This window comes from Toxotes jaculatrix, chromosome 7 (genome assembly GCF_017976425.1).
Source record: "Toxotes jaculatrix isolate fToxJac2 chromosome 7, fToxJac2.pri, whole genome shotgun sequence".
NCBI lineage: Eukaryota > Metazoa > Chordata > Actinopteri > Toxotidae > Toxotes > Toxotes jaculatrix.
The window spans coordinates 6,557,372-6,579,325 of record NC_054400.1 but is presented as its reverse complement, the minus strand read 5'-3'; the positions used below and the strand labels follow the sequence as shown (position 1 = coordinate 6,579,325).

Here is a 21,954-nt window from a genome sequence, read left to right as displayed (position 1 = left end):
TAGGACTGAAGCTTACATATCTACTCTTTTTTTTTTTCCACCAACTGCTTCCTCTTTTATCCAGCAGCTGGTTAGGTCTTTCCTTTTGTACAGAGTATTTGTGGGTGCCGCATAAAATGTCTGAAAAGCTCTTTGATTATTTGACTTCAAGGCTTTAAAACTGTTCATGCCCTACACTTGGTAATAAGAGATCTTGATTGTTTTTACAGTGACAGTTCCTCTGAAGTAAAAGCTGTCAGTTCATTAAAAAATGGCCGATTATGCTATGAAGTGAATAAAGTGTGGCAAAGAAAAATGAAATATTCATAATTTTTGTATCACCCACAGTGAATGGGCACAGATTTCTATGAGCCATCTTTAATCCAGATTCAGAAATAGTTGAACACTGTGGACAGTGTAATTGCACTGACAGTGTAACATGAAAAGCTTGTCTTGTTGTCTGTGGATTGGCCGTTAGTCTGACCTTTGAGCTCCAACTTCTAACCTATACCCTAGAGATGTGTGTGTATGTGTGAGATGTGTGTGTGTGTGTGTCAAGGAAATTGATAGACTCAGGCTCAAGGGTTACAAGTGTTCATTTTATTCTGTATACACACGTGTATGTAGTACACGTCTATGGAACGCGCTGACCCACATGTCATGCTAAATTTGCCGTTTACTTGGTAATTGCTCTGTCCTTGTATGGTTGGTTATGTTTGTGAGTGTGTGTGTGTGTGTGCGTGTGTGCATGTGTGCATGTGTGCATGTGCGTGTGTGTGCCAGTAGGGTAATACCAGTGACGGCAAAATAAATACACCCTTTTTTAATCTGTTTTTTTTTATTTTGTTGCTAATGTGGCAGGTGAGCACTGCCTGACAGCAGTGCATGGTTAGGACGAAGTTGTTGTTGCATGACACAAAAAATAACAAGGACATGATAAATGTAATGAGTGTAGGTGAGACGCAAAACTCCAAGACGGTGAGAAATGGAGACAGTAATTTCCCCAGGAGGGATCAATAAAGTAATTAAAATTAAATTAAATTAAATTAAAAAATGTCTCACTTAAAAAACAAAAATCAAAATCAAGATTGCTAACAGAGACTGAGGTTAACTGGGTGGCAGAGATAATGTATTTCAGTGACTGAGTGCAAAATGTAATAGTACAAAAACAACACAATGCATGACTAACAGTTCAAACAACAATTAAAATAGCCTTGATGCAGGAAATACCACTGGTTTGACTCACATACTGCTACACCCCAAAATAAGCTCCTAGGACTGCAGTCAAATAACAGAGCTCTCAACAGTGTGAAAAAAAAAAGCTCATTCAAAGATCGACAGCTTGAAAAAGAAGCACAGTAGGGCTTATTACAGCTGTTGCTAAATCACTGTCCCTCAAGGGCAAAAATAAAGAATCTTTTTTCTTTTCTTTCTTTTTTTTTAAAGATACAGTAGATGACATTTTGGAATAACACTATAACTCAGTCATGTGTTCATATTAAGCTGTGCTAAATTCAAGAGACAAAAAAAAAAAACTACATAATGATGTAACGGGAATTGTTTACCTGTGGCTAATACATGCTGACCATCATCTGCACTGATGACTTATGCCAAAAGACTTATTTCAGCAAATATAATGTACTTTGTTTAACTGTTATCTAACCATAGAAGTATCACTGTGAGCACTGCTCTCTTTTCCAGGATGCCTAGTTCACTTACACTGTCATTCACACCTGGAAGCTGCCCAGTACAAGTACAGTCTGATCTAACTACAAACACACACGCTCACAGACATTGCTCAGTGTGAAAATATTGGATGCAAGATTGAACATGTTGGCCAGTATGTTGCCAAATACAGAATACTGTATATACTGTATGTGTTTGAGTATGTGTATGTGTATGTGTCAGTGTCAGACAAAGTCAGCTGGAAACTGTGTTTGCCATGGCTGAATGGACAGTGATTTGAATGGGAAAATATGGATACAGATCTGTTTATCTTCTTTCCTTTCTTTGTGCTGTATGCCTCTGTATGTTTTTTTTATTTTGCTCTTCTCTCTCTCCTTCTTCACCTTTTCTATCTGTCCATTCAGCTCTTTTTCATTCACTCTCTCTTCTCCTTCCTACTTTTCTCCCTTTTTCCTGTCTTTCTCTGTTGGTTGAGAGCATTACTGATGAATGACTTCCCATTGCATGAAACTATCATTGCAGGGTCTCAGCTCAATTAGCACCACTTAGCTAGCCGTTAGCCACGTCCAGCCTTGACTGATGGACAACATCAGCAGCAACGAACACTCCAAATGTGCCATAGAAGGGAATAAAAGTGATGACACAACAGCTTTGAGCTTTCAAATTAAGAGCGTAAGACAATTAAAAGTTTTTATCAGATGCTTTTAAAACTTTGAACCTGGTGTATTTATAGCGTGTGTATGGTACAGGATGTACTGTATTTATTTTTTTTTTTTTCAGGAATCAGAGTGGCATAGAGAGTCATACCATTCCCTTTTACTAAGCCCTGTCCCCTTATTTACTGTTGATATTCCTGTCAGTCTTTCCATCTTCGCATGAAACCATCAACAAGAATTTACGGTTTGGTCAGGCTTTGGCAGAATATCTACTTGGTTATATTTAGAGAAAGATCATGGTGTGGTTTACATTAACTACGTCGTTAGAAGACTTTTTTTTGTCATGATTACAATCATAAACACACAGTTAAGACTGTGGAACAATCATGGTGAAAAGAGACCAATGATGGTTTCAAATGGGAAACAAACAGCAGTGTCCTGTGTCAAAAACCGACAGTTTGTTGACCCATCCATCCACCTCAACCTCCTAATGTGGACTTTGTTGGTCTATATACTGCGTCACCTAACTTCTTTCCTCCTGTCATAATAACTATGGCTGATAAAGTCGCCTACCAACAAAATGTAGCAATGGCTCGTAGTAAGCTGTTTGCATAGCTGACTTAATGTTGTTTTTGTAGGGGAGGGAAATCTTGATGATGCATGAGACATGAGAATGAAGACACAGCATTCTTCGTGTTTCTGTATTATTAGTTTTATAAGGAAAAATATAAGCTCAGACCTGGGATTTCATTTTAATATAACCCTGATTGCTTAGCTTCGTACTTTCAAACTGTATGTTTTCACTTTAACTTTAGCAGAACTGCTAATGTAACCCTAGACACCGATACCATTCAGAATTAGCTTCCACACAATGAGTAATTTCTACACAGTTAATGTGCTAATAGTGAGCTAGGCTTTTTTTTTAATGTCAGCTTGGTTAATGTTACCTAATGACGTACTTCTATTACTAGTTAGCCAGACATGCAAATGATCGCAACATATGTTAGCGCAGATAAGCACACTGGTTAATCCATTCCTTACACTTTTGCTCTCATGTTTTTGGTCATGGAAAGGTTAAAAAAACCCCACTTTCCTCCAAACTCTTTAAATGCTGATCATGGCTCTTACTATTGCCCCAAGCACTGACATGTTGAAGACTCCAACTTTTGACAGGCTTGCTGTGCCTACTGTGGTTGCTAAGTTATGATTGGACAATTGTTTGGCGAAGGGGTGTGGCAAACTTCATAATTTTTCAGATGCTTTGAATAGAAAAAGTAATGTTATTGATGCTATGGTAACACTTTTGGGATATTTGTTGAATGCTCACTGATTCTTACCCCTGTGGTGCACTTCAGCATAGCTAGTGAAATACTGAAGGCGTCTGATGAATTTTGGGACTGTCAGCCACTGTGGCCTTGAGGCAAAGAAATCATTTTCCTGGCCTGTTGTCATTCATCAGGATGGTGTTGTTTGAGGTGTTGTGATGGAGGTGATTCTAAACAGCTGCTTACTTCCCTGAGCTTTGGCATGTAACCATGTGTGGAGAGAGTTTTTTTTCTTTCTTGGCCTGAGGGAAAAACTCATCAAAGTGGCACCAGGGTAAACACAGAAAGTGATGCTTTAGAAACCAGATTATGATATGGCTCTCACAAAGACATGCACACGCTTATTCACATCCTCTTAACACGTACACCTCTTCTGCCATCTTCAAAGTGATACTGCAAACAAAAGAGGTGCCTCAAAGCTCAGATTATGATGCAGCAAGCACAAATATATACATGTGTATTGATGTACACACATACATAAGTGCACAGGCTTGTACAAACATGGGCGTAACACACACACACGGCGAAAGGCTGATCCAATGCAGTACTGCTGTGTTACCTCTCTAATGATACAGAGCTATGAAGACTGTAGTGGGAGTGAAGCTGACATCTTTTTTTTTTTTCTACTACAGGGAAGACACACACAGAGAGACACATGTACAGTATAGACAGGCTGTTTTGCCAGCATACAACAAGCAAGATCACAGGCTTTTATCAGCAATTGTGTGGGCGGGATGGCTAATTAAAAGAGCTGATCTGTATTAATCTCTAATGAGATATTACAGGTTGAGACATGAAACAGTGAGTGTGCTTTTTTTATGAATGAGAGGGCGGGAATGATTACTGCCTCCGACAATTAATCTTGTGAACTGATTCCTGTTACCTATTGTAATTCCATGATATAATGTGATTTGCCATGATACGATGTTCAGTGTATGAGCATAATAGGGGATGCATGGGAGCTGATGCAGTAATTAGAACCAGAGTGTAGGCGCTGGTGTGAGTGGAGGTGTGTTTGTACGTGTGGTTGTGTATGTGTTTATGGTTGTGTTTGTCTATGAGGTGGGTGTATGCATGGTATTTTACATATATAGTGTTTCTGCATATATGCATGCAAGTTGACACTTATCTGAGACCAAAAAAAGAAGCCAATTGCAGATCATGATGACTGTAATTACTGTTCCACCATCACGTGTCCCAGGAGACCTCAGTTGTTTTTCCATTAAAGCCGGCTATTTGCACAGAAGTTTGGATCAAAGCTCTCCTCCAGCTCTCATTTGTTTCTTTATTGATTTTGAATATGTAGTAATTATTCATTATTTGTGTATTTCTCACTATTTGACCATTCTGATATCATTTAGCTGTACACAGCACCGTGACACTGTGCTATTGACACTCTGCTTAGTTCTGCCTCCCTGCCCTTCTGCCATTATGTACCAGTGCTCTTAAAAATAAAACTATAATGAGATGTTTGGATGTGCGTGTCTCTCCTCTCCTATTAAAAAAAAAGTCACAGAGGCACCCTCCAGCAAGATTTGTCTTTTGTTGGAGTTCATTTTGGTCATGATTCTATATTATTATTCATTTATCTTTCCCTGGTCATTAATATCATTTAAAAATCATGTTATTTTTTATAACCCTGTGTATATTTCCATGCAAATTTCTTGGGTTGTCTGTCATTTTCCATTTGTAGTTAGTGTTGCTTATATAGTAGGCTTGACCTTGTTGAGTTTTCAGTGTTGTTACTGATATTGTTAGTCATTTTCACAGACTCTCAGAGGTTTTGTTTCACTTGTAAAATTAGTTTCTCTGTTTACAGTCTACTTTATTACTTTGCATGTTAAATAAATTCAACTGCAGAAGAAGTGGGTCAGGCTCACAGTGACCTTAGTTTTGTCTGGTGGTTTGTATGTGGAAAATGTGCCATAGTTTATGAGTGTGGCTGATGCTGCTAGAATGGGAGCGGTGCTCTATTTCATGATCACGATTAAATCTATAGATTAACACTGCTAATGGGCCTCGTTCAATACAAGAACTGGGGTAATGCACTATCCACCCTCCATACATTGACATGCTATTTATCTGCTTGTGTGTGTGAGTGAGTGTGCATGTGTTAAATACCGTTGGAGTTTTTTTAATCATCCTGAGCCCTTTGCTTGCAGTGTCAGCCATGGAAAATGACTTTAACAATTTTATAGTATTTTCGGCAGTAGCTGAATAATCTTTGAATATAGATAGATAGCTATAACTATAAATATACACAATTCGCTGTAGTCTTAAGTTTTTGGAGATGGACTGGGAAGCTAATCAAAACAATTACAATTACATGCACATTCTTCGTGGTGGTTCTAGTTAAAGTATGGTGCCCACATACTTGTGCACGCATACATACTAACCACACACAGGCATAAATACATTCTGACATTCCGACATTCTGATGGCTTCTAATACTAACACACAACATGAGTAATTCATTAGCTTAGCCATACATTTCATAAAAGTTATATAAACTTGTCATAAGTAATTCAAACACAAACAGTGATGTGTGTGTGTGTGTGTGTGTGTGTGTGTGTGTGTGTGTGTGTGTGTGTGTGTGTGTGTGTGTGTGTGTGTGTGTGTGGAGGGTGGTACCTCCTTTCCTCCTGTCTTTTCATCTTTGCATTATATTTTTTAAAATGAACACATGCTGACATGTTCACAATCAAATGTACAGTTTTCATTTGCAAAAAAAGAGGAGCAAGCTCTCAAGGTGGAGATAGTAAGTTCTGACACACGTATACGTTAGATTATGTCGAGTCAGTCCTCTGTTCCTGTGAAATATGCTTGGAGCCGGTACCCTGCTGAAGGATGCTTATGCTTTTGAAACTTGAATCAAAAATACCGCTGCACACAGAGACACACAAGATTGAGGATTACGTTTTTTTATGTTTGAACCGGTTTAAATCCACACACAAGCGGAGGCGAAGATGCATGGAGCAGGGTTAAGTGTTGTATGGTTTTAGTTGTTTGTAAAGACAAACTAACTTAACAGAGAGCTTTTGTTTGAGTGCTGGCAGTCTCCCTGGGATACACACACTCACACACGCACATGCACATTCACATAGAGAGCACAGACATGAGGCCAAGATGTCTGCAGTCTCAGATGGCACACATGGGGATTAAAAGCACAGCAAGAGGGAGGAAGGATTGAAAGAGAGAGGGATGTCTGCCAACAAGAGAGAGAGAGGGCCGAAAGGGAGAGAGAGGAAGAAAGGGTGGAAAAGTTAAAATGAGTGAGAGAGAATTGGAGAACTACAACAAGAAAAATGAGAAATAAAATGGCAGAGAGAGTGTCACACTTTTGCTGTTAGTGTTTGTCCCTGGATAGAGGAAAATGGAGAATTCCCTTCAGATAGTTACACTTCTATCCCATTTTCATTCACTGCAGTGTGTGTTGTGTGTGTGCGTGCATGTGTATGGCAGCGATGGAAAGATATTTCTACATTTCATGTTTACACTGTGAGCATGTAAAATCAATTTGTGTGTGTGTTCTTATGTCTGACGCCTTTCTGTGCCCAACAACTAGGGCCAAAGAAATGCCCCTTGTTACCTCATAAGCAAAGCACATATACTCAAACAACACTGAAGTTCTCTGGTCATTAAAGCTTTTCACTTATTACATTATCTCCTCACCTTTTCTGGATCCATATTACACTCTGTGCCTGACATTAACCCTTGACCTGAATTTAATCCTTACTGTATCTTCAGACATGTGGATAGTACTGATTTCATTCGTTCAGTCTTTGAGATAACTCTCTCTGAGTCTTCCTTACTCTGGACAATCCAAAGACACATTCAAGTCAAGCTAAGTCAATTTTATGTGCAAGCGCATATGAAATGTTCCAATGTCTGTGGATTAATCCAAAATAACTAAAGCTTCTGTTTCTTTAAATGTTGTTTAATGTAATTTTTAATGTAAACACCACAAACCAGATTCCATTCACCTTCATTGCCCTGAAATTTTAGCAGAAATCTTAAAGGCCCTAAAACATTAGTAAATGTTGTACAATTGCACAAACATTTTTGCTTGGCCATCCACAGACAGTCAACTTCTGGTGTACTATAGATGGGTTTTATGGACTGTTCCTTTAACAAAGAGCAAAGGAAGTGAGCGCCCCAGTAGTGATAGCCTGTGTTTATCAGTCTTTCCTGCCTTTCTTACCCACAGCTTCTCTCTTCTCTTGATTGCACTATATAGAACTGAACAGTGTCTCTATAGGTGCATGCACATGTACCAAAGCAATATGTAATTTTGGTTGGTACATACAGTGTATTGAAGCATAAAGGTTTTTACTCTACTCTGTTTTTCCCCATCTTCCATTATACCCTCCTCCCCATCTCTTCCTAGATTGCTTACAGATTGACTATTCTGTTTTCCATGGCCATATTTTCTATTTCAATTCCACTCGAGCATGTTTGGTTTGCAAAAGGTTTACAATGGCATGCCATCTTTTTGTTGGACATCGTTTTTTTGTCCTCTCACATCTTGACCCTGGAAAATAGTTTGGTCCCAAACAGACATTTTGTCTTCCCTAAGTAGGCTTTTCTTTCTTTTAGCTGGAGCTGAGTTTATGGGTGAGAGCTGTAAAGATATGCTGGTTTTAAAACTGATAAGCATCAATGGGGCCTTTGACAAGAGAGGTGAAGGAAGGAGGAACTGAGAGAGGATCATGCGGGTAAGCACGGGATGAAAGAGGACAGAAAAGAAGAAGGAGAAGGAGGGAGGAGAAAGAATGGCAGGAGGGGAGAGATAAGAAAGGAAAGAGAAAAAAGGAAGAGAGACTTGTAAGCTGGAGGTGGACAGCAAGAAGGAATGGAAAAAGTCAGAGGAGGAAAAGTAGAAATGGAAAGAGAAGAAGAGGGTAAGAGGAGGCAGAGGACAGACAAGTATTTGAGAAAGCTCATCTCTAAAAATTTCCAGATTCAGGTTTAAACAAATCAACACATGCATCCCTGAGACTTTTCTTTGCTCCAAACCACAGTGGGAAAAATGGAACTTTCTGGCATCTTTGTTCACACTGACACTGCAGCCAAACCAGCTACCTGCAAATGGATAAACCTTCTTAAAATAAACCTTTCATCCTGCGAGTTAAAACTTTTGGGAGCAGGGGCCATCAGAATGAATTTGATTTAAGTCCTTGTAACTTCAGCTGGGATCCATCAGCTTGTCTCCAAGCTTTGCCGTAATTTACCTCCTTTCAAGTTCATACCATCATCCAATTAAGTAAGTTGACCCATGTGACAGCCCCCCCTCCCCGAAACACAATTTACCGTGTTTCTTAGACTGGAGCTTCAATTCAGAAAGCGCGTAGTAAAAAGTGACACCTCTACAAAGGATACTCCTGTAATTCTCCAGGTTATGAGACATTTTATATACATGGAGGAAAGCACTAGCTGTCAATTACAGGGAAAAGGACATCAAGACAGTTGGGATAAAGTGGGATTTGGTGGGATAAAGACAGCAATTGTGTTCATTACGTGTGGTTTGGTGAGCGCTCCTATGCTCCACCACTCTATCATAGCCGTGAGCGATGACCTGGGCTGGCTAATTAGGCCTCACAAATATGGATGGGGTTTATGTGTACAGCCTCGCCTAGCATCATTCTGTCACTCACTGAAATGACCCTGGCCACCTGAGCACACTCAATCACTGGGCCAGACTCATATGCATACGCATATGCAGGCATGAATGCATGCAGACGCACATACATGCATGCACTGGGTTCAAACACATACTGAATTTAGTGTTTATGTTGCGTGGGACCACAGAGTTCATCCTGACTGTAAAGTAAATACACATGCATGGTATAGGTCACATTTCATGCATGCACTCATATCTAAACACATAAACATCCATGCAAATACACACACTGTACTTTTCTGAGTGTTTTTGTAGGCCATGCTTTAAATAACCTTCCAATCCCATTGGCTTATTCCCCTTGCTCTAATACCCATTCCTTCCTCACTCCCACTCCCGCTCCTCACCCTCCCTTCTGTCTTCCCTATCCTTCGTCTCCTCACCCTCCATGCCCCTGTTAAACCCCCTCGGGAGCCTGCGTAGCAGGATGTGTGGCTAATTAAGGCGACCTACGCAGACCCCGCATGTTCGAGTCCCTCTCCACAGAGATGTACAGTGTCACAGAGCGAGCAGTAGTGCCGATGCTAACACTAACTCCCTGTCCCTTGTGTGGTTAAGTGTGTGTGTGTGTTTGTGTGTGTTGGCGAAGAGGTGTCAAACGCTGGAGATATCCCAGTCCCTTTTTGCTCTCCTTTTTTTCTTTCCTCTCTGTTTGCTCTCTTATTCCCATTCCTTCCCTCCCTGTGTCCCGCATGTCCTCCCTCCCTGTTTTACACCATACAACTTGTCCTCCTTTCCTTTTCGTTTTCACCAAACCCTCCTCTCTTTTCTCTTGTCCTTCCTGTCCCTCCCTTTTCCAGTCGACTCCATTCTTTCATTCTGCCCTCCTGCATGCGCCTTCCTCCCCTTCTTAGGTGACAGGAACCCCAGGGTCCCATCGCTGCTGTTTAATTAATTCTTTTCATCGTGTAAATCAAAAACCGAGCTTGTGTCCTTGACTTGAGCGCTCTCAAGCATGCACGAACGAACGAACGACACAAACAAACTGAGGGGACCAGGCGCATCAGTCTCCCAGGAGGAGACTAAAAGGATCTGCTAAAAGAAGAAGAGGAAAGGAAAGGAGATAAAAAAGTTTCTTTACTTTGTTAGAATGTGGGACAGAAGATTCTTTCAACAGGCAGGGAGGAGCCACAGGAGTCAAGAAAGGATGGTAGAAGTATTGTGTTCTTGGTTTTTTTGGCAGACTGGTGAATGCTGGTGTTTTGAATGTCCAGCTGAGAAAGAGAAGAAAGGGAGGAAGAGCAGGCACAAGAAATCACCAGCATCAGTCCTTTCAGCAAATTCCTTAAAACAACAGTTTAAGCTGAAGTGACAAAGACTCTAGTGGTTGTAGAAATTTTGACTTAAATTTTGTCTGTCAGCTGCAAAGACTTGAATATTGTGACATTGTTACAGAGGATCAAAGAGGTTAGGGTGGTTGGCTGGGTCAACAAAACTTCAGACATGTGAGACTATTGTTTGTTTACCAACATTAAACTTTGGTTTCTTTCAATCATGATCACGATCATTCCCCAACCTTACCCAAATAGTAATAATCCAAACCATGATCTCAACATACTATTAACAATAATCAAATCCTTTTTGTGGCTTAAACTAACCTAACCTCAACTATAAAAGTGTCAGATCCAAAAAAGTAAAAAACACCTTGTAACTTAAATTTGAGAATGTAAAGACAGCTTGTAAGAAGAGGACAAAAAGGGGTTTCAAGAAGGAAGGGGGTGTTCAAAACTGAGATCTGTGACATGCTGTTGAAACCACAACTTTGCTGAGAGAGGAGGAAAGGAGACTGTGCAAGGAGGGAAGGATCAACATCTTTGCTTTGACTGAATGTTTTTCACTTTAACAGCCAGCTTAGAGAGAAGGGAAGAGGAGGATGATAGTGGGAAGGAGGGGGAGGGAGAAACTGAATGTGAGGAAACCAATTTTACGTCCTTTTCTTTCATAGTTCTGGTGAATGCTCATATTTTTAGCTGTGAGCAGGAGGAGGGGAGGATGGTGACAGAAGCAGTAAAGGATAGAGAAAAAGGAGACGAGCAGCTGTATGCTTTGCCTAGTTGTCTTTCCATGCTTATATGCTAAGGGAAGAGAAGGATGAGAAAGACAGAGGGAGGGCATGATGGGGATCGGAGGAGAGAAGAGAGTTGGGAGATGAGACAGTGTTCGTTGCTTTGAGGCCCCTGTGAGAACACTTGTCTTCTTAACATCCTTCCAACAGTGGGGGAATGATGGAGAGAGAAAAGGAGACACGGGGAGGGAATGACAAAGGTTAAGAATCGATGCACTGTGGTTTGCTCTAAGGTTGGTAAATGCAGAGGGAATGAGATAAGATAAGCTTCAAGGTTGCATCTTAAATCCATTTATTTATTTATATAATGCTTCCTGGAGAAGGCTTGTCAATCAAATGTCTTCACAGCAGTATGGCATCATGCCCCCTGGGTTTTCTGTTGGTAAGATTTCATCTTTTTGGTGGCACGCTTGTTCATCCAAGGTGCTGTACCAGTTCCTCTTTTATTTATTCCAAACAAACTTCTGTTGCTGCTGCCCAAAAACACATCACTTCGTGCGTGCCAGTATTTTTCCCAATGATAATTCATGCAAGGAGCCATTTACACCTTGGCTTTGTTACTGGATGTGAATATTGGGGACCAATATTCACATCCAGTGTACCAATACAGCAACAGAAAATAATAATAAAGGAAAATTCTTATGATTGATACTGAGGTATCAGTGTGTAAGCAGCATGTTACTGTTGTAGCTGCTGTAAAAAAATAAAAAAGTTCTGATACACTAATGAGTTTTCAGTTTTTGGACCTTACTCATGAATGGATTTTCATTCTTGGTGAGATCATTTGAACATTTATTGAAAGAATCGTAATGGCAGCCATAATGAGCTGAATGAATTGTTTGCGTACAGTACATATAAAAGTTGCTTCATTTGTTACTCACTTTCATAAAGTCTTGCTGGTGCTTTGCTACATGCTATAACTCTATTGGTCTTCCTCAAAGGCTGTAATTGTATTGTTGTTACTGTATATTGCTTTCACAGAATTTTTACTTCAAAAATAACAATTCAGGTATTCTGAGGTTGTATTGCGTGGATATGTAACTACTGCCATTCTGGTTTTGATGCAAAAAGTTTTTGCCAAGCTATCTGTTAGTCTTTGCGAATTCCCTTTTCCATCAGCATCAACAGGAAATCAATGAGGACATAATTTTTTGGGGGATTCAAACCATTGGTCTCTACCCTCAGGCCTGCAGCTTTAACCTCCACTCTCCTGCTGTCCAGCTTTTATTCCCACAAAATTTGGCCCATCTTTCCGTCCACAGAGGGAAAACATTAGGTGTTTGATAAATGAAAAAAAAAAAAAAATCTTCTCCACATAGGTTTGTTTGTGCTTCCTGGTGTGACAGTTAAAACTTCCTTCCCTTCAAGCTGTCAGTAATTGGTTCCTCCTGCCAATAAAAGGTTTACATGTGTTTCATAGCTGACAACAGCACCTGTTCTCACATCTGATGCCTCCCCATCTCTCTTTTGTCTCTTACTACCCCCCATCCTTCCATCACTCTGGCTTTTCTCTCACTCTTAGTTCCTGTACCCTTTTCTTCATTATTTCTTTCTGTTTATATGTGGCTTATTCTACCTCTCCTATCTATTTCCATCTCCTTTTCAGTTTCTTAACAAGCTGCTTCCTGTCTGTCTGGCACAGCTGTTGATTACCTAATTACCTTGCTTTTCACACACACACACACACACACACGCACACGCACAGATACACATACTTTCTTTCTCTTTCTCACACACACAAAGAGAAAGATTGCTAGGGCTAAAGCTATTGTTTACAATCAATCATAAAGGCTGTGTGTCTGACACAAGTTTTTATTTTGTGAAAAAGAAGCTTGATTGGTGTGTGTGTGTGTGTGTGTGTGTGTGTGTGTGTGTGTGTGTGTGTGTGTGTGTGTGTGTGTGTGTGTGTGTATGAGCATGTCCCAGTATCTATTTTCAGCTCCATCCAGCTCAGTAATGTCACATATTGCCAGTAAATTTACAACAGATTATTAAGATAAGATAAGATAAGATAAGATTTTTAAGCATAGTGGATTTATTGGTGACAGCATTTGTGACTCTTTTATGACAGAGTAAACATTTCTTGCCATTGTTGAGCTAATTAATAGAGCAGGCACTGATGTATGTGAAGGTCTAGGACTTGAGATGCAGGGTAAAATTATATACAGCATCATCATTTGGACAGAAAACCAGTGCTTCAACCTCTTGTATTTTTGTTTTTGTTTTTTTTGTTTTTTGTTTTTTTTTTGTTTTTTGTCAGAAAGAAAGATGTGGTAATCTTCTGATGTCATATAAAGTCCAAGAGTAGCCTCTGGGTGTCATTTCTTAGTTTGCTTTGCTTGGAAATTTTGTTTTATGGTTTAATTCATTTGGATGAGCAAATGGCAAAACGTGGAAAAAAAAGAGGAATTACAATATGTGCAGGTGAGACATAAAACCCCAACTGGTACTGCAAAAATATCTCACCCCTAGAGGAAAAATAAAAAACAACAACAGAGCACACCGCACTAAACACAGGAGAGAAGTGACAAACAACAGAATCCATAAATAGCAAGTAAGGACAATTAAATAAAGTGTCCCTGAAGAAGAGAAGGTGAGAGTGGTATAATGACAGGAAAGGTGTGTATGTTTTAGTTCCAGTGTACAGACAGGAAGGAAAAGAGGGTGTGTTGTACTATTTGCTTGGTGTGTGTGTGTGTGTGTGTGTGTGTGTGTGTGTGTGTGGAAATGTCAAAAATCTGTGCTATGTGCTGTGGCATCTAACTGGCATATTTGCCCATGTTTACAAATATTGGTTTGGACTGGAACAATAGGTAATACTTAGGAGAATTGTTTTTCAGATTGGATATTCCCTTAAGGATTTGCCTTAAGCCTGGTGGTGACGCAAGTTAGTTGACTACAAGTAAAATCCATTTCCATCCCTCAGTCTCTCCATCTTCCACTTTCTTTTTCTTGTTTCCTTTTCGATCTCTTTTCGCCTTCCTCCATGTAATTAAATTCAATGGTGTTTTTTTTGTTTTGTTTTTTTTTTGCGCCATGAGATAGAGTGCAGAAGTGCTTATTGCCAAAGAAAATACAACAAATAACAAATGAACTAGGTCAGTTATTTAAAAAAATGACAGCTCTGTCCCATTTCAACCTTTCACCCCCTCCCTTTCAACCACTATTGACTTTTCAACCTCTGTCTCTCGCTCCTCGCCGCCTCATTTCAGCATCGGTGGAAACCTCTTTTTCTCAGTCCCTCTCTCTCCCCTCTCTCTGTGATTAACGGTTCTGATTATGTGTGCCAGGATACCCATTAGCTTGGACACATGCAAAGGCCTCTGCCCTCTTTTCCATTACACACAAACATTCACACCCACACACACACAGTTATGTTTTCTCCATAACCCACAAACATACTCACAGACCCACATTTACACATGCTTCCACACACTTTCAGTCTTACACACAGAGGAACTAATGCTCTTGAGACTAATTATCAGTCAGGTGTGTCATCTTATATTTATTTGGGCCAGTGAGGTGCTAACAAGCATTTCTCTTTCCTCTTTTCCTTTTTCTCTATTTTGCCATCTGTTTGCCTTTTTTCATTCTCTTCTATTTTCTCTTCTTTCTCACCATTTTCTACTCTCTCTCTCCCTCACTGTCCTCCTCTCTCCCTACCCGACATTGCTGAGGCAAGGGTTTTACAGGTTGCGTTCAGTGTCAGATCCAATGAAAAACTGCCAGAGACAAGGGGGTGAAAAGAAGCGCTATGCTGCATTAAAATCAGACAGAAACAAAGGTGTGGTTTTGTGTCAGGCAATTTCTGCGAGTTTTACTCACAGAAAATGCTCTCTGCACTCTTGCTGTAGTAACAGTGATTTAGTGGCAAACAAAAAGGTGTGAGAACTGTGACCTTCAGCTGGTGGCTTTCACAAGACAAATAACCACCAAAAGTCCAATATAAACAAAACTCAAAATGTATTCCATAAAAAAGCAAGTTACACCACAAGACTTTTCTCAACATGAAGCTCTGATCCTGATCACACTGGTGGGCAATTGTGACAGTGACGGGCATAATGTTGCTGCTAGGCAACCCCGCAATCATCTGCTGATCTCTTGTGTGCTGGCGTTAGTGATAACTGCCTCTGATATTGCTCAACTGCAGCTACTTACTTATCTTAACAGAGTTTAATCTCACAAGGATCTTTCTGGGCATCACACTGATGACTGTAAGGCCTGGCTCAAAATTTGGAGCTGTCATTCAAAGCAAAGTGGATGGACTATCTTGGGAACCAAATGAAACCCAACATGAAACTCCTACAAAATATTGCAAGCAAGATGCAGTGTTATTGGTGGCTCTGTAGTATACAGTACTTGCCCTGAGAAGGGAGACATCCTTGTGTATTTCAAAATGTATTGGCACAACAAAGTTTATTGAAGAATTTTATGCCCTTAAAATTGTGACCTTCTTTACACTGAGACCACCATAACTTGCATAAGATATATGTCTCAATGCATCTTTTATAGCAGCACATTACTCTCACCGAATGGCAATCGATATATCATATTTACAATTTTCGCAGCCCTGAACATACAGCCTAAAATTTATGTATTATCTGTAGCACATACAGATATCACAGTGTCTATCACTGTTCACCTCTCTACCCCTTCATTGCTACTGCCATGTATACTCTAAATCAAATGTCTATATCTCACAGAGACTTTTCAATGTAAAATTTGCTCATTGTTCTATATTCTGTATAAGTTCTGTAATTTTGCCCCGTTATGAAGCTGTAACTACTTGAGACCACCATTATATTTTATATTTTATAATTCATAATGTAGTGGGTAATTGAATTTAGTGCATAATGGTCACTATCATCAAACTGAAATTATGAAACTGTATTTTTGACATGATCAAGCTTGTACAAAAAATCAAGGTTGTGTTTGGATTTCGAGTGGTTTAAGTAATTTGGTGAATAAATAAATGAATAAATAAATAAAAATGACATGTAAAAAAGGGGTATATTTTGTGTTTAGATGTAGATTTTGTGTTTTCCTCATTTTAGAAAAAGAAGATATGACGAGTGATTGATTAGAAAGGAGTGAATTCCATAGGCTCCGACATTTCAATCCCTGAAGCTTTCTTTAAAATGTATACTTTTAAAGTTATGAATGCCGCATCAGTGGGTCATTCAAATTAAGTCTTGTGAATACATCAAACATGAACACTTGAAAGCACCATTACTTAAATCTCTAGCTGCACCATGCACCTGCGCCTACGTTTTGTCTGAAGACCGAGTGTATGTGGGCCTTTGTCAACAAGTTGAATTTCTAGGATTCATTCTGATTCTTATTACTTTGAGTAAGATTGAGGTTACCCTCCAGGCAATCTGTAAGTCAAGGTAATGTCCACTTGAGTGACCTATGTGTGTGTCTGCTTGTGTGTGTGTGTGTGTGTGTGACCTGAACTAGCTGGCAGAGGGCCAAAGTGTAGCCAAAACTTCACCCCCTAAGGCTAAACATTTCTTACGCTCCAGTTAGCACATTAGCATGTCCTGACAAATGGCCAGAGACATTTGCATGGAAACTAACAAAAAGGGCATCGACCGGCGCTTTTGGTAACATTTTATGCTGGTTCATTGTTAATCGATGCTATGCTAAATCTAGGTAAGTGGTTGATAATGTGCTTTTAAAGAGAGTGGGGGTGGGAGGGTGGATGATGCTGGTGTGTCAGACAGGAAATGAGAGTGTCACAGTGAGAAAAAAAGGAGGGGGTTCAGCTTTCAGCTGATTTACTTATTATATACATTGTTAAATACAACACAACGGTTTTATATGATCACACGTGAGCACATGCACCTTATAGAGTGATTAGATTGCTTTTTTAACAGTTAGGTTTTCAATTCTTTTTCATTGCAGCTCATCTTATTACAATCAGTGTGCTTTCGCTCTAACCTGCTAATGCACCGTGGCCTTTTTTTTTCATGTCTATGCCAGTGACACTGATAAAGTTTTTCTTCTTGGAGTTTTGCAAGAGAAAAAAAAAAACTTCGAGAGAGTGAAGAGAAAAAGAAACAATCGCGTCGCTACTCTTTTAATGCTGACACAGTTTAAGACCTTCGTGATGAAAAGGGGATTTACGCTGATACTTTTAATCCGTCATGCCAGTGTGTTGGGTTGCTATGCCCTCGAGCAAGGCATATGCCCTGGATTAATCACATGTGATCCTCACAGACAGTCACCAACTCGCTCTCTCGCTTTCCTCCTGTGCATACAGTAAGCGTGTGTGCTGGGAAAAATACATGCAGAAGTAGATGACACATGCACACACACTAACACACTCACAGACACAGTCAGACTTATGCACAATCATGCACTTGTTCCACCTTTGTACTTTGATTTAAAGGTTCATGGAAGATTTATCTACATTTTCTCTGTCTCTGTTTCACACACACACACACACACACACACACAAACTTGTTCAACCTTTGAAACCTGTACTTATAAGTTCATGGAAGATTAATTCTCCTACTTTTTTCTGTCACACACTTCAGTGGTTCTTTTCAGCTTCTTCTCTCTTTCTCTGATGCCTCTCTACATCTCTGAACACACACGTACCCACATAGAAGATTATATGTACATCCAGTAAATGTGTGCAGATTCACACACTTAGGGCATTCAGTGCGAATCAGTGTCAATGGGCTTCATGCAAGAACTTTTTCGTGTACTTGTCCTAAAATTCTTTTACTTTCTTCTGTGAGGCTTGTTTGAATGTTCCAAGAAGGAGTCATCAGACTGTCTTAACTGCAGAAACTTCACTTAAATTACTCTTTTCAGACTGATGAATACCTCGTGCTCATGAGGAGGTGCACATTCATGAGACTGGATCACTGGCATAATCAGCAGCCCTAAAATTGCCATCTAAGGTTAGGAAAGATTCATTCATTAAAAAAATAAATAAATAAAGACCGAAAAGAGTCAGAAATCTGTCAGAAATCAGAAAAGAAAAACATAACAAATTTAGCCAAGGTGAGACTAAAAGTCTCATCTGATATAGTTTTCTTATTCCATGTCACTATATCTCATTCTCCGTGGATGTCTTCCTCTGGAAAAAGTCTTTGCAATGCCTGAATTTTGTCAGCAACCTACCTAACTTTAAACAGACCTCTGGGGCTCCAGAAGGTATGAAGCACTCAAGGTGCTTGTGTTTGTTGTGGGTTTTTAAAAGTAGCAGTTGTAAAATGCTGTGGAAAAGGCCAGTGTATTGGATGCAGTCAGCAGTGTTCAGCTCTGTTTTGGAGATTACTAAGAGAGTTTTTTGGGCGCAGAAATTATACTGCAGGGACAACAGTGTTGGTAGGTAAAGTTCCTGAGTTCTTATAGAGGTTTCTTGTTTCTGGAATGGTTCCTGTGGGGAAATTGGCTATTTATGAAGCACAACAACCCACAAAGGTATGTATCAGGCAAAAAAAAGGTAAAGGAAGGTACACACAAATAAACATACAGATTGTATGTTGTAGGTACACTTGCTCTGAATTACAGCAGAACTGTGTATCACACCCACTCCTGCTTTCTCTCCCTCTCTCTCTCCATGTTTTGTTCACATTCGATCTCTCTCAGCCTTTATCTGACTCCTCTCTCTCTCTCCTGAAATCTTTTATTATCGCTGCCTCTCGCTCTCTCACTCTCTCACTACAACCGCGTCCCTGTTTCTCTCTTTCACCATCTCTCGTTGGCTCTCTCTAACCTCTCCCTCTCTCGTCTTCCCTATTTCTTACACACACATACAGATTTGCAAAGAGCTCTCTGTTCCTTCTCCTACTTTTCTCTTCTTCCCTCTCGCTCCCTCTGCCCCCGCACTCCGCTCTCCTCACTCTCGCTTCTCTCTCGCTGTCTTCCTGCCTGCCCTCATTTTTCATCAGTAACTAATAGTGCTGGACTCACCACTTAGGCTCAGCAGAAGTGTGTGTGTGTGTGTGTGTTTGTGTGTGCGTGCATGTCACATTTGTTTCTTGATTTTTTTCCAAACTAATAATGCCTTTCCGGACGCTAAGCTTCATACTGGCGAGTCAGTTAAAATGCCAGTCTTAAGTACTCTACACTCTAAAAATAAAAGGGTTGGGGAATGGTGTTTTCCACACTGCAACCAGAGGGAAACCCAACAAAGCTCCATGTGGTATCTCTTAGGAATTCAGCGTCCAGTTTTGTGCATGAAGGGCATTTTCCAGTTGGGAAAGGCCAGAGAAAGATGCTGTCGAGTTACATTATAGGAAATGTAGGATACAAGTTCGCCCATACTACAGACTAAAAGTCAGAATGTATCATCCTCTGATGCTTTGATTTTGACCGTCTGTCTCCCATAAGTCCACCAATTTTATGGAAGTGCAATACTAAATCCCAGGAGTGCCCCCTTGAGTTATAACTTGGCTTTGAATTTTTGAATATTTTTTGGCCTTCATTGTATCCCAAAGAATAAAACCACTAACAGAAAGTTTATGAATACAAAGTCTAAGAAATGTGAAAAAAAAAAACAAAAAACGTAGCTGTAAAGACATAAATACTCTGAAGCATTTTTACTGCCTCTCACCTAATGTATTTGATTTACTGTATCTTTTAATATATATCAGGAAGGGCAGCCTATACTCATACTGGATAAAGTAAATGTGCATAAGGAAGTGGGTGTGAGGGGAGTGTTAATGGAGGAGAAGGTGAACACACCCTGAATAAACAAAGTTTAAACAGAGAAGACTGCACTGCTGCTTTTCACTCCTACTGATTCTTCAGAAGTCAGGAGGAAGTGATCTATTGATAGGCAACAAATCTGCTTCCATCATGCACTTTCTCTCCCTCTTTGTGTGTGTGTGTGTGTGTGTGTGCGTGTGCGTGCGTGCGTGTGTGTGTGCGTGCGTGCGTGCGTGTGTGTGTGTGTGTGGCATTGATCTAAGAAAGCAGCTCCTATAAATTCAATCAGTCCTGTCCATTCTCTGGCTGTTGACTTTTAGCCACCCAGCCTCCCACCTTGAGAAGCAGGGCTACTTTTATGGAGATAGGCCATTCATTTTCCTCTCGCTTCCTCTCTCTTTGTGTTCCTTTCCATCTCTCTTTTTCACTTGTGCATTAACTTTTCATTTTCTGTCCGTATGTGTGTGATTTGTTATTTCTCTCTTTCTGTTTTTCTCTGAAGGTTCTATTATTGGAGCACACCACCATGTGGTGGCTTGCTATTTCAAAACTGCAGCTCGGTCTCTCTTTCAAAACTCGATGACAACACAAAGTGCGACGACAGGAAGTGTACAAAACAAAGGTATTTGTATAAATAGTTGGTGAAGGATTAAAAACACAAACCAGATGGTCAGTATACTGCACACTGAGGAAGAAAATTACATACACATCTTTCACAATTACAAGGAACATACAAAAAGCTTGGAATACAATAGCGCTATTCAGTGTATCAGAACACTATAATATGACTTAGGGTGCATTAGTGTACACTGTATGGTTATATGGTCAATGCACAGTTTAGAAAGTGCACTAAATATACTTGAACCTTTAGCTTCATGCAGTGTCAGACACAGAACAAACACACGTACCATTTTAAGTTCTCAGACAGAGTGCGGATAAATAAGATTGTATGCTTCTGTGAAAGACTGGTGTCTCCCCTCTGTCTCCTTTTATTCTCTCCAACCAACCCAACCCCTCCACGCCTACCTTCCACCTCCACCCTACCCACACACAGATGCACACACACCTTCCTCAGCGTGATAAGGAAACACTTTGCTGCTTTCTCTCTCTTCCTCTGAAACCACAATAACAACATTCAATCACTGTCTGTGTCTCTCCCTTTCCTTCTCCTTTCTTCATCTTTTCTTACCTTCTTATTTATTCCTCTCATCGTCCACTGCCTCCTCTGTCTTCTTTCTTCAATACTCCTTTTACACACATGACCTGGAAATCATGTTATCCTACTGTGATCTGTTCCATTTTGATTTTAATTCATGGTGAAACATCCTACAGGCCGTCACTTATAATGGTATTGAGAGCCTTTTTGCAACCATTTAGTAGATTTTCTCACACAGTGGAATAATATTAGTTGGGGTCAGTAATATTTTGTGAATTGATGTGAATTGAATTGAAGAACTGAGCAGTTAGACTGAGAAATCAATACTGTATGAAAATAGTTCCACTTTCAGGCACTTAGACTTAGTGAATAACAAATACAACAGTGTTTGTGGGTCAAGTGCACAGTTGTGTGAATGTACAGTTTTGGAAAGTTTAACTGATTGGATTTTTTCACATGTTGATCTCTAAGCATCTACTGGCCTGAGTTTAACCTTAAACCATTATCCGGGGGAAAACTTAGCTGAGCTCACATGCTCTTCTGAACAGTACCAGCATATTTACACACTTAGATGAATTCACACGTGAGCTACTTTATAATTAGAGCTTGAATTTGCAAACACATGGGTAGCTGACTTTGGATATAGACAGAGACAAGAGCAGGACTGCTCATTTTCACACCTGTGTTCACCTGGCCAATTGGAAAACAGAGGTTGCCAAAAGATACAAAAATTTGCGTAT

At 40.0% G+C, this 21,954-nt stretch overlaps 1 protein-coding gene across 1 annotated transcript in view; it reads left to right on the top strand.

Moving 5' to 3' along the window:
* si:dkey-215k6.1 (transmembrane protein 132C) overlaps positions 1-21,954 on the top strand; it is a 215,121-nt gene that overhangs the window by 114,676 nt on the left and 78,491 nt on the right. The window lies entirely within an intron of this gene.